At 40.4% G+C, this 14,636-nt stretch overlaps 1 protein-coding gene across 8 annotated transcripts in view; it reads right to left on the minus strand.

Moving 5' to 3' along the window:
* The window catches only part of FRMD4B (FERM domain containing 4B), a 335,623-nt gene that overhangs the window by 152,899 nt on the left and 168,088 nt on the right, over window positions 1-14,636 (minus strand). The window lies entirely within an intron of this gene.

Raw genomic sequence — 14,636 nt, forward strand, 5'->3', positions numbered from 1 at the left:
CACAACTACTGAGCCCGCGAGCCACAACTACTGAAGCCCGCGCGCCTGGAGCCCACGCTCCACAACAAGAGAAGCCACCGCAATGAGAAGCCCGTGCACCTCAACGAAGGGTAGCCCCTGGTCGCCGCAACTAGAGAAAGCCCATGTGCAGCCATGAAGACCCAACGCAGCCAAAAATAAAAGTTAATTAATTTTAAAAAATTCTACTCAAATAGTGTTATTAATCCACCACTCATCCCCCGCCCTCCGCATAGTTATTGAGCACTCTCTCCATGGTGGCGGGGGGCGGTATACTTGACCATAAGAACCTCCATTCCAGTAGTTACCACTTTTCCATGTACTACAAATGAAGGATGAAAATAAATGATGCACTAGAACACAGAGAACGTGCCCTGGAGTGGAATTTGGTATGTCTGGGAATATCTTAGATCCTCTGCTAAGAGATGTACTTTTTGATTCCTGAAGGGGCTGCATTACAGAATGGTCTTACTTCTAGCGGGGTTCTATGGCCTGAGTCTAAGAATAGGATCATCTAACACGAGGCTCTGGGTGACCATAATGCCGCTCTGAGAATCCAGGTCAAAGGACTGCATTTTGGATACGATCACGTTCCTTTCTACTCCTTCAGATCATTAGATACCTTTAAACAGGACCGATTTAGAAACAATCGATTCATTTCTAAGGACATGCTATTGTGTTAGATTATGACAAGAGGGTCCGATCCCAGACCCTATTGTGATATGTTTGTTTCCCTGACGTTTCTCTTCTCTACCTAATCCTGCCCACTTCCTCCACAGACTTCCTCCTATACCCAAGAGCTTTGCAGCCTCCTGGATGAGACAATTTCCTTTGTTTTCTGAAGTCTACCCAGCTTTTCCTCCCCTCCTCCATCTCCAACATCTACCCATGAGGGGAAAAAAATGGACACATAGAATTGGACATTATGAGATTAGCATAACCACATCAGAAGGGAGAAAGAAAAAAAAAGCTTCCCTTTTAATTAGATTGTAGGACTTCCTTTGACAAATCATAAAGGTTTTATGAATTAATTGATAGCCATCCCCAAAGATGGCATTTCTGAGGTCTCTACCTTGAGCCATTGAATTCTGGTCACATAAAGTCCTCATAAACTAGACTGAGGGACGGAATTCAATTTCCCTGCTTCTGTCTCGAGGCAAGACAGGGACGTACATTAAAAGGTCCTTTTAGAAAAGTTACTAATGAGTTCTAGTCCCCCACAGGATCTTTCCTGCCAAATGCTCACAGAAATAGAGATGGCTCCAAAACCCTGTGCTGACGAGATGATTAACAACTGCAAATCTCAAAGCATTTTCATGCTGCTTACTGACACCGTTCCTGCCCTTGCCCTGTCCTTTCCACATCCATAAAAGGGCTCAAGTCTTTAAAATTAAAAAAAAAAGAAAAGAAAGAGAATGGTAGTGGGATGGCATTAGGGGGAAGCGGTGAGGTGGAATTATACACTGCAACAATAATTACCAAAGTTCTGAAATAAAGAAACAAGAAATGAGCCTTTTAGGACTTTTAGGGGAACAGAGATAACGGTTCAAACAATGACAGGAAAACCCTCCGAAAGATGAGCGTTAAGGACGATCTTCACTGTGGTATCAAACTGGAGGAGATTCAACTCTTTTGGAGAAGGAATAACTCTTTGAAAAGACAAACATTTCTTGGAGTTTCCTTTTTTGCAAGTTGGGTTCTGAAATATTAGTACGTAAGTTCATCCACCCCCCCGTATAACATTAAAATCTGCCCTCAATTCACTAAGAAATGCCAGGAAGAGCTCAAGAAGCACCATTATACTGTCTGTAGTCAAAAGATTATAAGAGAAATTGTTCTTACCTCCGAACCATGGTCTCGGCTCATTTAAAGGGACCGGAGAGAACGGGCAGGACAAAGGACACATATATTAAGCACTTGTGATGTGTGTGTGTGTGTGTTTTCTCCCAATATAAGCTGGTGGAAGTAGGGACCTAAAAACCCCGACGTCTTCCGCTGCCATATAATCACAAGGAAATGACCTTACCGTTTGTTGCTTTGATTAGAAACAAAAGGCTTTCAACATGAGTCAGGAGAGCAGTGGGAGAAAAAAAAACCAACAACCCAAAATTTCTGCTATTTTTTTTTTTTTGCCACCTAAAGCTTTTCTTCATAACATGTTTAAAACATATGATGAAATGTTGTTTACTGATAATGCATGATCTGCATTGGATAATAATTCAGAGATGGGCTATGCCATCTAAGAATCCAAACTTCAATTTTGGCTCTTCAATCTTTACACATTCTGAATTTAATGAATACAAACAGAAATGACACTTAACTGTGCCACCCACAGCCATTTTACACCAATAGCTTTTACACTGAGAAGGAAACTCAGAATTCCACGGGACAAACTTCATAAGATCACTCAGCATCAGTGATGCCAGCCACAAACAGAAAATCCTAGTAAGATGCCTTTGGTCGAGAAAGGATTTATTTCATCATTTGCATTTAACTAAGTCATTACTACTGAAATTGCTCAATGGATAGGGAATAATCAAAATCCATTACACTTCAAAGTAAAGCAGAGAGAAAAATATATAAAATCCAGTAAAAATAATAAAACCACTTATTAGTTTTAGAATGGCTAAGTAAGAGCTTGTGACATGGTACCATGTTTTTCCCACCTGAAAAAAGAATCTTCTGGATTTTTGTGCAAGTGAGTGGTATGGTTAAGAACATGTGTTCTAGAGCCAGACAAACCTGGCATTTTGCAGCTGTATGTTCTTGGGAAAGTTACTTGACCTCTCTGAGAATCCATTGCCTCCTTAGTACATAGGGATAAAAATCCCTATCTTATTAGGGGTGTTGGAGGAATTAAATGAGATCGTGCATACAAAGCACAAAGAATGTGCCTGGCAGACAGACATATATCATGTATTTAAATAAAACGTGAGGTGCCCTCCCCCCTACCAAAATCCCTTATCTCTCAAAAATGAGAGAGTAGCTTTATCTTCAAGTCCTTTCAAAGACTCCAGTTCCTTTGAACTACAACATACTGTCGGGGGAAGACACAATACTTTGAAACAGCCTCATTCAATAACAAGTTTGTATGCTTATAAAGATTACTTGATGAAATCAGTAGAAAAGGTGGCAAAGAAGTTAATACAGATCAGGTAGTTATTACAGGCATGTGACTTCACAAGTGGAGGGGCTGAATGTCAAAGCAAACAAGTTACTTAAATATTACTTTAGTTTTTGTAATTTTTATTTATTTATTTGGTCGCACCGGGTCTTAGTTGCGGCACATGGGCTCCTTAGTTGCAGCAAGCAGGCTCCTTATTTGTGGCACTCGGGCTCCTTAGTTGTGGCATGCGAGCTCTTAGTTGCAGCACGCATGGGGGATCTAGTTCCCCGACCAGGGATAAAACCTGGGCCCTCTGCATTGGGAATGCAGAGTCTTAACACCTGCGCCACCAGGGAAGTTCCAAACATTACTTTAAAAGGCCACACGATAGGTGGTTATGCTGGAAGACCATACGTATACACCTCTAGGATGAATGAAAAAGGGGGGAAAAAAAGGTCATGCAATAATACTCCCAGTGAAGTATCATATATGGAGATTGAAAAGTGCTGTACTATTTACAAGAGCCAAACTAAATGTCCATGGACATATGAATGGATAAAGATGTGGTACATATATAAAATGCAATATTACTCAGCCGTAAAAAAGAATGAAATAATGCCACTTGCAGCTACATGGATGGACCAAGAGATTATTATACTGAGCAAAGTAAGTCAGAAAGAGAAAGACAAATATCATATGATATCACTTATATGTGGAATTTAAAATATGACACAAATGAACTTATCTACGAAATAGAAACAGACGCAGAGAACACACTTGTGGTTGCCAAGGTTGGGGGGGGATTGGGAAGGATGGATTGGGAGTTTGGGATTAGCAGATGCAAACTATTATATACAGAATGGATAAACAACCCAAGGTCCTATTGTATAGCACAGGGAACTATATTCAATATCTTGTAATAAACCATAATGGAAAAGAATACGAAAAAAATACGTATATTTATAACTGAATCACTTTGCTGTATGCCAGAAATGAACACAACATTGTAAATCAACTATACTTCAATAAAAAAAAAAAAAAGAACAAGTTCTGTAGCTCAAACAACTTAGGCAGAAGCAAAGATGCTGTGCTTGGGTAAGCCAGAAGGATGATTTAAAGAGGGCCTTTTGTTTCAGGGCCAACACACAGATGCATGTGGAGAGGCTGAAAAAGATTACTTCATAAAGAGGGAAAGTGCAAGACAGGAATCACCCAAATTATTAATCCATAGGACAAATGATCTTAAATATTAGAAGTAAATACTGGACTACTTCATCTACATTGCTAAATTTTTATACATTCAGGTTGGCCTAAAACACTGGTTTTGAATGTTCTTAGTGGGAAGATGAGTGACTTTATATTTGAGGGAACCTTCTATTTAGGTATATATAGCAGGAAAAACTCAAGAAATGGTCACTTTTCTCACCAGGTTGAATAGCCTCCTGAGAAAACTAGTGTGACATTTCCAATTTTAAGGTAAGAATTTTTCACTGTCGAAGGACAATCAGAATTTTGATAAATAGTTTCAGAATCGAGGCAACAGAATGGGCTAAAACTAGGAGATCAAGGCCAACATGAAGAACCAGGTGAAGTGACTTGACAGACCAAATACAGGGCTGGGGCAAGGTCAGGGTATGGTTGTGGGAGCACCGGGAGGATTAAAACTAGATGATCAGAGTAAGTATCTGTTGTTTTTGCCCATCCAAAGTCTGTTTCACTTTTTCTAATCACAGATCCCCGCTTTTCTATGACAGCACCATCCAAATCATTAGGGTGACCTAACCTCAGGCCCCTATATCAAGGGATAATTAACATGCGATTCAGGAATAACCAATAAAAATACCCGGCCCCAATATTCCCTAGTTATAGGGATGAGGGAAGAAGGGTATTTATCTTTGTTCTGGAGTTAAAAAGCTGTTGGGATGAGAGCCTGGGGTACCAGAGTACTTCAGGCCAGACAGAAGTGCTGGAGAGAGACAGACTCCAATGACTGTCTGAATCACTATAATTTCTATTTCTACTTAAGCTAATTTAATTTTTTTTTAAATTGGTTTGCAAACAGAAAGGTCCGATCTAATACAGCAGTTCATGGGAGACAGGATAACTGGAATCAGATACCCTTCATCAGCTGACCAATACTGTTTAACAAGTTGAATGATTATCGACACAGAATTGGGGACCTGGGTGGGAGGCCAAGGTACCGGGGATTCAGCCTTGGGTAAAAGGATAGTTCCTGCAGCACTGGGGCATCAAATAGGAGCTCTGTGGTCAGTGCATTAGTTAGGAAAAGGTCCTTTAGAAATGGCATAGAGAGGCCCACACAGGAATAGCAGAAAGTCTCACTCTACATCCAACCTGAAACCACTGCTCTTCCAAATGGCTCTTGCCGGGCAGTCAGACACGGGGCAGGGCTGAACCTGGGATCCAAGAACGCAGACTCAGGGAGCCCTGTTACGGAGTCCCATTGAAAATGAAAAAACAAACAAACAACACCCCCCCCCCCAAAATTAACACAACATTGTAAATCAACTATACTTCAATGAAATACATTTTTTTTAAAAAAGGGGAGAAAAAAGAAAATGAAATTATATCTCCGGAATAGGTCCAAATGAATGATGGGCATATGTGAAATTATGCCTATAAAGTGCCAATTGTGACACAATTCGCTGATCACTAACTGGTGAGTCTGGATAAGTACATGGTGACTTTGTGGAGGCTTCCACCATCCTGGAAGTGGGACAAAGGGAATAGGTCCATCATTTGGGGGGAAAATATGTGAAAGTGTAGACCAGATTTTTAAAGAAATACAGTCTTAGGAATCTTTACGAGAAGCTTTGCATTTATCACAAAACTATCACTTTCATCATAGAACACTTCATATACCAAATTAATGCCAGACACACCATAAAATCCCAACAATGTATTGCAGTTTTCCAAAACTCTGATGGCTGAGCACAGCTCTGAACCACTTGTCATAAACTAAAAGGACAAACTTAAAGACCAGCTCATCTCCTCCTAAATTTAGTGAGGTTTGCATTAAAGAAAAGAATATTTCTGGGCTTCCCTGGTGGCGCAGTGGTTGAGAGTCCGCCTGCCGATGCAGGGGACACGGGTTCGTGCCCCGGTCCGGGAAGATCCCACATGCCGCGGAGCAGCTGGGCCCGTGAGCCATGGCCGCTGAGCCTGCGCGTCCGGAGCCTGTGCTCCGCAACGGGAGAGGCCACAACAGTGAGAGGCCCGCGTACCGCGAAAAAGAAAAAAGAATATTTCTTTCATAACTCCTCATCCTTCTCTAATTCTACTTCTAGAACCAATTCGGTTCTTCCCAAATATTCATGGAGCACCACGGACGTGCAGAAGCCCTGCAAGGGAAATCAAAGGTGAAAACACTACAGTCCTGACCCTCGAGGGATTTACAGCCCAGACTCGGTGTTGCTCAAGGTGAGCAGAGTCATTATCTTACTTTTCACCTCACAGTCAACCCTGCACTTGAGGAATCATGCATCTTTTACACACATGCTGGTTCCTGTTTTCAGTCTTTTATCAATCTGGATGCCAGCACTCCTTGGGTCCCTGATAGTTTTTCTTAGATCTGCATTCATTCCAATAACTATTTTGGGGGTGCCTAATAATAATGGCTGTAAGACCAGCAGAGTCCCACAGGATCCCACTCTCAGAAGGGCACCAACCTTGTTTAATGCTCTGCTGTCTTGTAATTCTTCATACATTTTGAACAAGGGCTCCCACATTTTCAGTCTGCACTGGGTCCTACCAATTATGTAGCTGGTTCTGCTGGGTACCAGGCTAGGTGGTGGGGAAACAGTGATGAAAAGGAGAGACTCCAGAGGGGGGCAAGAAATAAAAAATAAATTAATTAATAAATAAGGTAATTCCAGGTGAGGGTTAAGACCTGTGAAGAAACTAAAGCAGGAGGATGTGATGAAGAGGATGGAGGGACTGGAGACTAAGAAGGAGTCAGACAGGGGAGCTCCCTGGTGGTCTAGTGGTTAGGATTTGGTACTTTCACTGCCATAGCCTGGGTTCAATCCCTGGTCATGGCCAAAAAAAAAGGAGCCAGCCATGTGGATATCTGGGGGACGAGTTCAGGACCACTTCTGCCTTGTTTGGGGCTATAACACGTGGCACACGGAAATCTCTCAACTCATATTCTGAATGAATAGAACTTCTGTTCAAAAAGGAAGAACACCAAATACAGAAAACAAATTCATAATTTACTAGAATTGGGACAGCACTGCTGAGCGGTAAGGAACATTTGAAGTTTATTTAAGGTCTCCTTCAGGATCACATGTTTCAGCAGTTGGAGGGGGCACACCATGTCCAGGAAAAACAACCCTGATGGAAAAGTCCGTTATTCACATTCCCCTTCAGGCAGAAAAAGAGGGAAGTTTCTTGTTCTAGGCGGATTCTCTTGCTTTCCTAACCCAAAACAGAGAAACAGAGGTGAAAAAGTTAAGGAGAAAAGGAGACATTGTAGGGGCTCCTTTCTGTTTCACAAGATGAGTGCCATGAGTTTTGACTTGGTTTTTACATAAGGCATGCACAGGTTTTCAGGTGATGGACATTGTAAAATCTAATCTCACCCCTGTGTTTGGAGATAGGAACAGAAAAAGGCTTTGGAAGTTCAGAAGTCATCAAAAATGTTCCAACATTCACTGTAAAGTGCATATATTCATTGTTTTATCTTCTGTTTTAAATGTCACATGCAATAAACTAACACTCAACAGCCCAAATTTATCGAGTGCTGACTGGTACCAGGTACTACGCCCCGTGCTTTACACAGATTCTCCTTTTATCCTGACAGCGACCCTATGAAGTGGGTACTTGTTCATCTCTATTTTACAGATGAGAGACAGAGGCTCAAAAGATCTGGTAACAGAAGTCCCCCCAACTGGGTGCAGAAGAAGAGGATTCGGGGCTTTCAGGCTTAAACTGCCTTCTTATTTGGCTTTTGCAGACAATGAGAAATGCATCCAGGGGTTAACAACATGCTGTTAGGTTTCCTTCCTGTATTTCTGCAGAATCTTTTTTTTTTTTTTGGTTTGGTTTGGTTTTCCCCCTTTTCTCTCCCTTTGTGTTTCTTTGAAATCGAAACAGAACTTTTTATGGTGGAAAATTTCAAGCCCTTACAAAAAGTGACAGATGGGTATAATGAACTTCTGTGTATCCATCACCCAATTTCAACAGTTATAACACACGGCTAATCTTGTTTCATTAATATTCTCATCCACTTTCTGTCCTTCTGTACGTATTACTTTGGAGACAATTAAGACTTCAAATAATTTCATCTGTAAATATTTCAATATAACAGCTAAGGACTCTTTTAAAAGACAACTCCAATTACCTAAAACAATATTCATTAATATCAGCAGATATGCAGTTAGTGTTCAAATTTCCAATTGTCTTATGAATGTGTTTTTTTCAAGTTTGTTTGAATCAAGATCCAAAAATGTCTACATTTTGCAATTTGTTGTTATTTCTCTTAGGTCTCTGTTAATCTGTAAGTTCCCCTTCCATTCATCTTCTCCCTCTCTTTTTCTCTCTCTCTTTGCAATTTATTTGTTGAAGAAACAGGGCTGTTTATCCTGCCATTTCTCCTGCCCATCTGAGTTCTGCTGATTACATCTCTCTGGTGTCATTTAATATGGTCCTTTGTCCACCATATTTCCTGTAGGTTGATTGAGTCTGAAGGCTTGATCAGATTCCAGTTAGATCTTTTTGGGCAAGATTGTCTCATTGGTCACCAATCTGTGTTTTCTCATTAGGGCTGTCTCTTTTTGTAATGTTAGTTCAATAGCTAGATCATTTAATTGACTAAGGGTTGCAATATGATGACCTTCCAATTCTATCACCCTTTCCTTTGAGCCAGAATAGTTCTGTAGTGTGAAATTTCCTCTCATCTACTAATGGGTTACCTAGTGGTACAATTCATAAAGAAAAGGCAACAAATGCTTGATTCTTCACCTTTATTTACTAGTTTTCAAAATAGTGAGTTGGCACTTCCAATGGTGGCCAAATTGGTTTTTAAAGTATTTATAAATTCATGAATTTAAATATATTATATGTGTTTCCATCTATTAACATTGTTGTCCTTTGTGATGTTCAAATTGTCCCATACTAGCCAATGGGAAATTCTTCCAGTCAACTCCTACGTCCTTCTGACATGACTCTCACAGTTTTTGCTATCTTTCTTGCTACATAGGATGAAAAGATGCTCATCTTGTATGTTTATTGATACTTTCCAAGACCTACACAGCTACTGCTATTGCTACAGTCTGTTATTGCTTTTTGTTTCATTTAAAAAATAGTTATAAACAGTAAAATATATACCCTTTAAGTATTACAATTTGACGAATTTTGACAAATGTGTACACCTATATTATCCACACCCCTACCAAGATAAAAAATATTTCCAGAATATTCTGCCAATTGCCTCTGCCAATGTTTCCCCATCCTCCATAAGCAACCACTGTTCAGATTTCTATTATCATAGGTTAGTTTTTCCTGTTCTAGAACATCATATGAATTGAATTATAGACTATGAATTCTTTGATGAATGTTCTTTCACTGAGCAAAATGTTTCTGAAATTCATTCAGGATGCTGGATATATTTGTTAATTCATTTTTTTATTGCTGAGTAGGTATTCCACTGCATGAATATACTACAAGTTATTTATCTACTCTCCTGTTAATGGAAATCTGAGCTATTTCCAGTTTGCGGGTATTATAAAGAAATATGCTATGAACATTCGCTTACAAGGTTTGTGCGTGTGTGTTTATCTGTGTGTTTGTATGTGAGTACGTATGTATGTACATAAGTTTTCATTTCTCTGGAATAAATACATAGGAGTGGAGCTAACAGATCATGGGGTGGAAGCATGTTTCATTTTTTAAGAAACTGCCAGTTTCCCAAAAGACTACACAATTTTACACTCCCATCAGTAATGTAGGAGAGGTCTTCGCCAACACTTGGTATTATAGAGCTTCTTAATTTAGCCACTTTAGTGACTGTGTAGTGCTAGAAGCACCCATGTTTAAGTGACTTTTTTTTTTAACATGTGTATAGGTTTGGATGATAATTGCAAATTAATAAGAGCAAACACTTACATAGTACTTAAGATACACCAGATGCTGTTCCTATACTTTATAAAGATATATCCAATAATACCTTTGAGGTAGGGACTATTATTATCTTTATTTTACAGATGATGAGAAAAATGAAGCACAGAGAGGTTAAGTAACTTACAGGAAGTCACAGCTAGGAAGCAGCAGATGCAGGATCTGAAACTGGACAGTCTAGCTCCAGGGTTCAGGGTTCAGGGCTTCTGACTTGTAAGCTCTTCTGCCTCTTGCAATTGTTAATTAAAATCTTTTTCCTTTCTCTAATGTTTCACAGAGATGCTGGCAAATATTTCTGGTCAATACTACTAATTAATAAAGAAACACTGTACTTTTTAATGTAAAGCATTTTTTTAAAAAAAGAGTTTCCTTCTACTTTTATCCAACTTACTCTGAACTTAGACATTTTCCTTTTACCAGCACATCTCCAGTTCTTGTTCCATTCTTTCCACAAAAGTTTCTTACTTTGAGCACCTTTTTTTTTTTGCGGTACGCGGGCCTCTCACTGTTGTGGCCTCTCCCGTTGCGGAGCACAGGCTCCAGACGCGCAGGCTCAGCGGCCATGGCTCACGGGCCCAGCCGCTCCGTGACATGTGGGATCTTCCCGGACCAGGGCATGAACCCGTGTCCCCTGCATCAGCAGGCAGACTCTCAAACACTGCGCCACCAGGGAAGCCCTTGAGCACCTTTTTTGTTAGACAACTCTTCTCTAAGTCGTGATCTTCAAGTCCTGAGCAGATCTTATATCAGAGTGCTTTTTGCAGTAAGTAACAAAGTAAAAATAACTTTAATGATATGAATCGATTATCTCACTATCTAAAGGGAGGGTAGTTCCAAGGTTGGTGAAGTCCACAGATTAGTACTGCCATCAAAGTTCCAGTTCCTTCTATTTTTCCACTCAGCATGCTCTCCTGAAACTAATATTCCCTCATGGTTACACTATAGCTGCCACTCTTCCAGGCATCACATCCCTACTCCAAAAGAAAGATCATCTCTTTCTTCTATGTCTCTTTTTAAGAGTAAAGAGAGTTTTTCAAGAAATGCATCAGGGCTTCCCTGGTGGCACAGTGGTTAAGAATCCACCTGTCAATGCAGGTGACACAGGTTCAAGCCCTGGTCCAGGAAGATCCCACATGCCGCAGAGCAACTAAGCCCCTGTGCCACTACTACTGAAGCCCACGCACCTAGAGCCCGTGCTCCACAACAAGAGAAGCCACCACAATGAGAAACCCACACACAGCAACGAAGAGTAGCTCCCGCTCACTGCAACTAGAGAAAGCCCGCGTGCAGCAACGAAGACCCAATGCAGCCAAAAATAAATTTAAAAAAAGAAGAAATGCATCAGCAAGTTGCACCCCATTGGCCAGAGCTAGGTCATATGTTTACCCTAAACCAATCACTGGCAAGAGGAATAAGACCACATGATTAACTTTGACCTCAGCTTCACAACCAACGTGTGGATGTAACAGGCAATAGAGTATCCTGAACTATTGGTCCTCTCAGCCCTCAAGACAGCCTAAGATCCTGCAAATGGTCACCTCAGGCTCTGAGTGGCCTCATATACATTTACCCTGTGTACCATACAGGTACTAGCATCTCGTATGTACGCTACGACATGAAAAATGTTGGGAAGCACTGGCTTAGAGACCTACCAGGATATTCCTAAGTCACATGGGAGGTGATATTGATCCCTGAGCCAAATAAGGCCTCTCAGGAGGGAAGAAGGAAAACAATGGCTCCTGGAAGCAGGCTTAGAAAATGAACAGGAAACAAGAGAACCCACCCATAACGGAGCAGACACAGCTGACACCATGTCATACAACGACTGTCTTGTCTGTGTCCCGCCCCCTCTGCTGCTTTGATGGTTCTTACTTGCAAACGTTCCCTCCTCTAGCTCAAAACTCGGAGTGCAGGAGCACAGAGGTATCATAAGCCTGGTTGAGACCTCAAGCCTGCCCCCTAGATGAACAGGGGCAGACAGGAAGATCTGGCTCCCTTGGTGGCCACGGTAGGAAGCCTGCACGGGGACCTGCCTTTTTGCCATCTGCCTGGTGGGCACCGCCAGAAGGGAGTCGGGGAGCTAACAGAACGCCAGTGGTGAGTGCTGGCCAGCCCACACATGACAAAAGCCCTTTGAGGGGTTTCCTGTAGCAACTCCAATTTAACTCTAAGATAGGCTGGCCCTGGTGAAAGTCTATACACAAACAAATCTGCAGGTCAACCCATCCTCACCCTCAAGGTGCAATCTCTCAAATAACCATGACATTAACAGGACTTGCAGTTTCAATCATCTCCCAAGTAATCAGTTCTGGTGCCTCCCGAAATGAGACAAATGACAGTTTCATAGTCGCTTGTGGCTATGAAATCTCACTGAAACAATTCAACTCTGGCTAAATTACATTTAACTTAATAAATATGGATTTAGAGGGCCAAATAAGCTTGAAGTCCTCGGGCATTCAAAAGAGAAAAGGTGAAAAAGAGAAAATAAATGGTGCATCTTCTGTTTTCCTGCCCTAAGCTTTATCCCTTGTTTAAAAAAATAATAAAGCCTTGGTGATCACTTTCAAGCTTAGCTAAATGAAGCTGAGAATGTTTACAGACAAGATAAAACAAGATTTTTGAAATCTACTAAATAGTACTTGGGGACACCATAGTTTGAAACCAAAGAGTATAATGAATGCAAAAAAGAAATAACTATTCGGAGCTATTTGTAAATCTTAAGACTTTAGTACATGGCAGAGAGACTATATGAAAATATATCTTTATGATACTTGGATTTCAACCAGCAATGCTCTACATAAACTTGCTTTAACTATACAAGGAAATTCCATATCACTGTGAGAGGACAAACATTTTCTAAGAGACTAAAATGTGCTCTAAAGCATGCAAACTAATTTATACTGTGATGAAATGCAAAATATGCTTTTCCTGATGCTCTCAGGCAAGTACAGTTCCAGTGTTCCAAGCATCAGGGCCCTTAAGAAGGTTATGAAAAGCAGACAGCTCCACTAACTAAGGAGATAAAATGAAAACAGATATAAAATATAAATTTTTTGCTAGCACCATGGTATAAATCAAAAGTTGTTGGCCATGGTATGGAAAAGAAGGATTCTTGTTCACTCAATGGCATCAGAAATTGGTACAACCTTTTTGGAAATCCAAATTCCTTCCAAATGAGGTATGTATCTTACAGAAATTCTCCCACAAATGTTTTGCATATGAGGATGTTCATGGTAACATTTGTCTTAGTAAAATTTTGGAAACAACTTAAATGTCTATTAATAGGGGATTACCAAAATTAATTGATACATTCATACCACTGAATACACAGCAGTTATGAAAAACAGAGATAGATCACCATCTAAGATGTGTAAGTAAATACATTTCAAACTAAGATGTATAGAATGATTTCACCTCCGTAAAAATTTATATTAATGTAATATGTAAGTCACTATATGTTTAGAAAGTATTCGGTGAATATATACCGTTGATAAAAGACTCACTTTTAAGCCATGCATTTCTATAACAATTAAATTTATGGACTTATGTTATTTTAATGATAAAAAACTCTATGGCTCTCCAAGGAACACAAATATTTTTATTTAATAGTAATCACATCAATAATAACTAATGGTCATTATTAAATAGACACACTAGATAAACACGTGGAGAGACACTGCTACATGCCGGGTGCTGGGACACAAGGTTACATTGGACAGATCCCTGTTCTCCAGAAATACTCTACACAACAGCCTGGATCAAATGTTTTTGTTTTAAATAAATTTATTTATTTATTTATTTTTGGCTGCATTGGGTCTTCATTGCTGCGCACGGGCTTTCTCTTGTTGCGGTGAGTGAGGGCTACTCTTCATTGCAGTGCACGGGCTTCTCATTGTGGTGGCTTCTCTTGTTGCGGAGCACGGGCTCTAGGCATGTGGGCTTCAGGAGTTGTGGCACGCAGGCTCAGTAGTTGTGGTGCATGGGCTTAGCTGCTCTGCGGCATGTGGGAACTTCCTGGACCAGGGCTTGAACCTGTGTCCCCTGCATTGGCAGGCAGATTCTTAACCACTGCACCACCAGGGAAGCCCCAGATCAAATGTTTTGAATAGGAAGTTTTACAAAATTATAAAAGTTACGTATATCCTTGCCATAAACGACTTAAATTCAGAATTTTAAAGTAAAAGAAGTAGAAACCTTTCTCTTTGTCCACTTACATATCCCAGGGGTAAACATTATTAATGGCTTGGTATATGTATTTCCAATGCTGTTCTCCCATGTACAGGAACATATACACGCACTTCTTGCATTTATTTGTGCCTTTTTGTCTCTATAGACATACACACACATATATACACACACACACATCCTGTATATT

This window comes from Stenella coeruleoalba (assembly GCF_951394435.1).
Source record: "Stenella coeruleoalba genome assembly, chromosome: 10".
NCBI classification, from domain to species: Eukaryota; Metazoa; Chordata; class Mammalia; order Artiodactyla; family Delphinidae; genus Stenella; species Stenella coeruleoalba.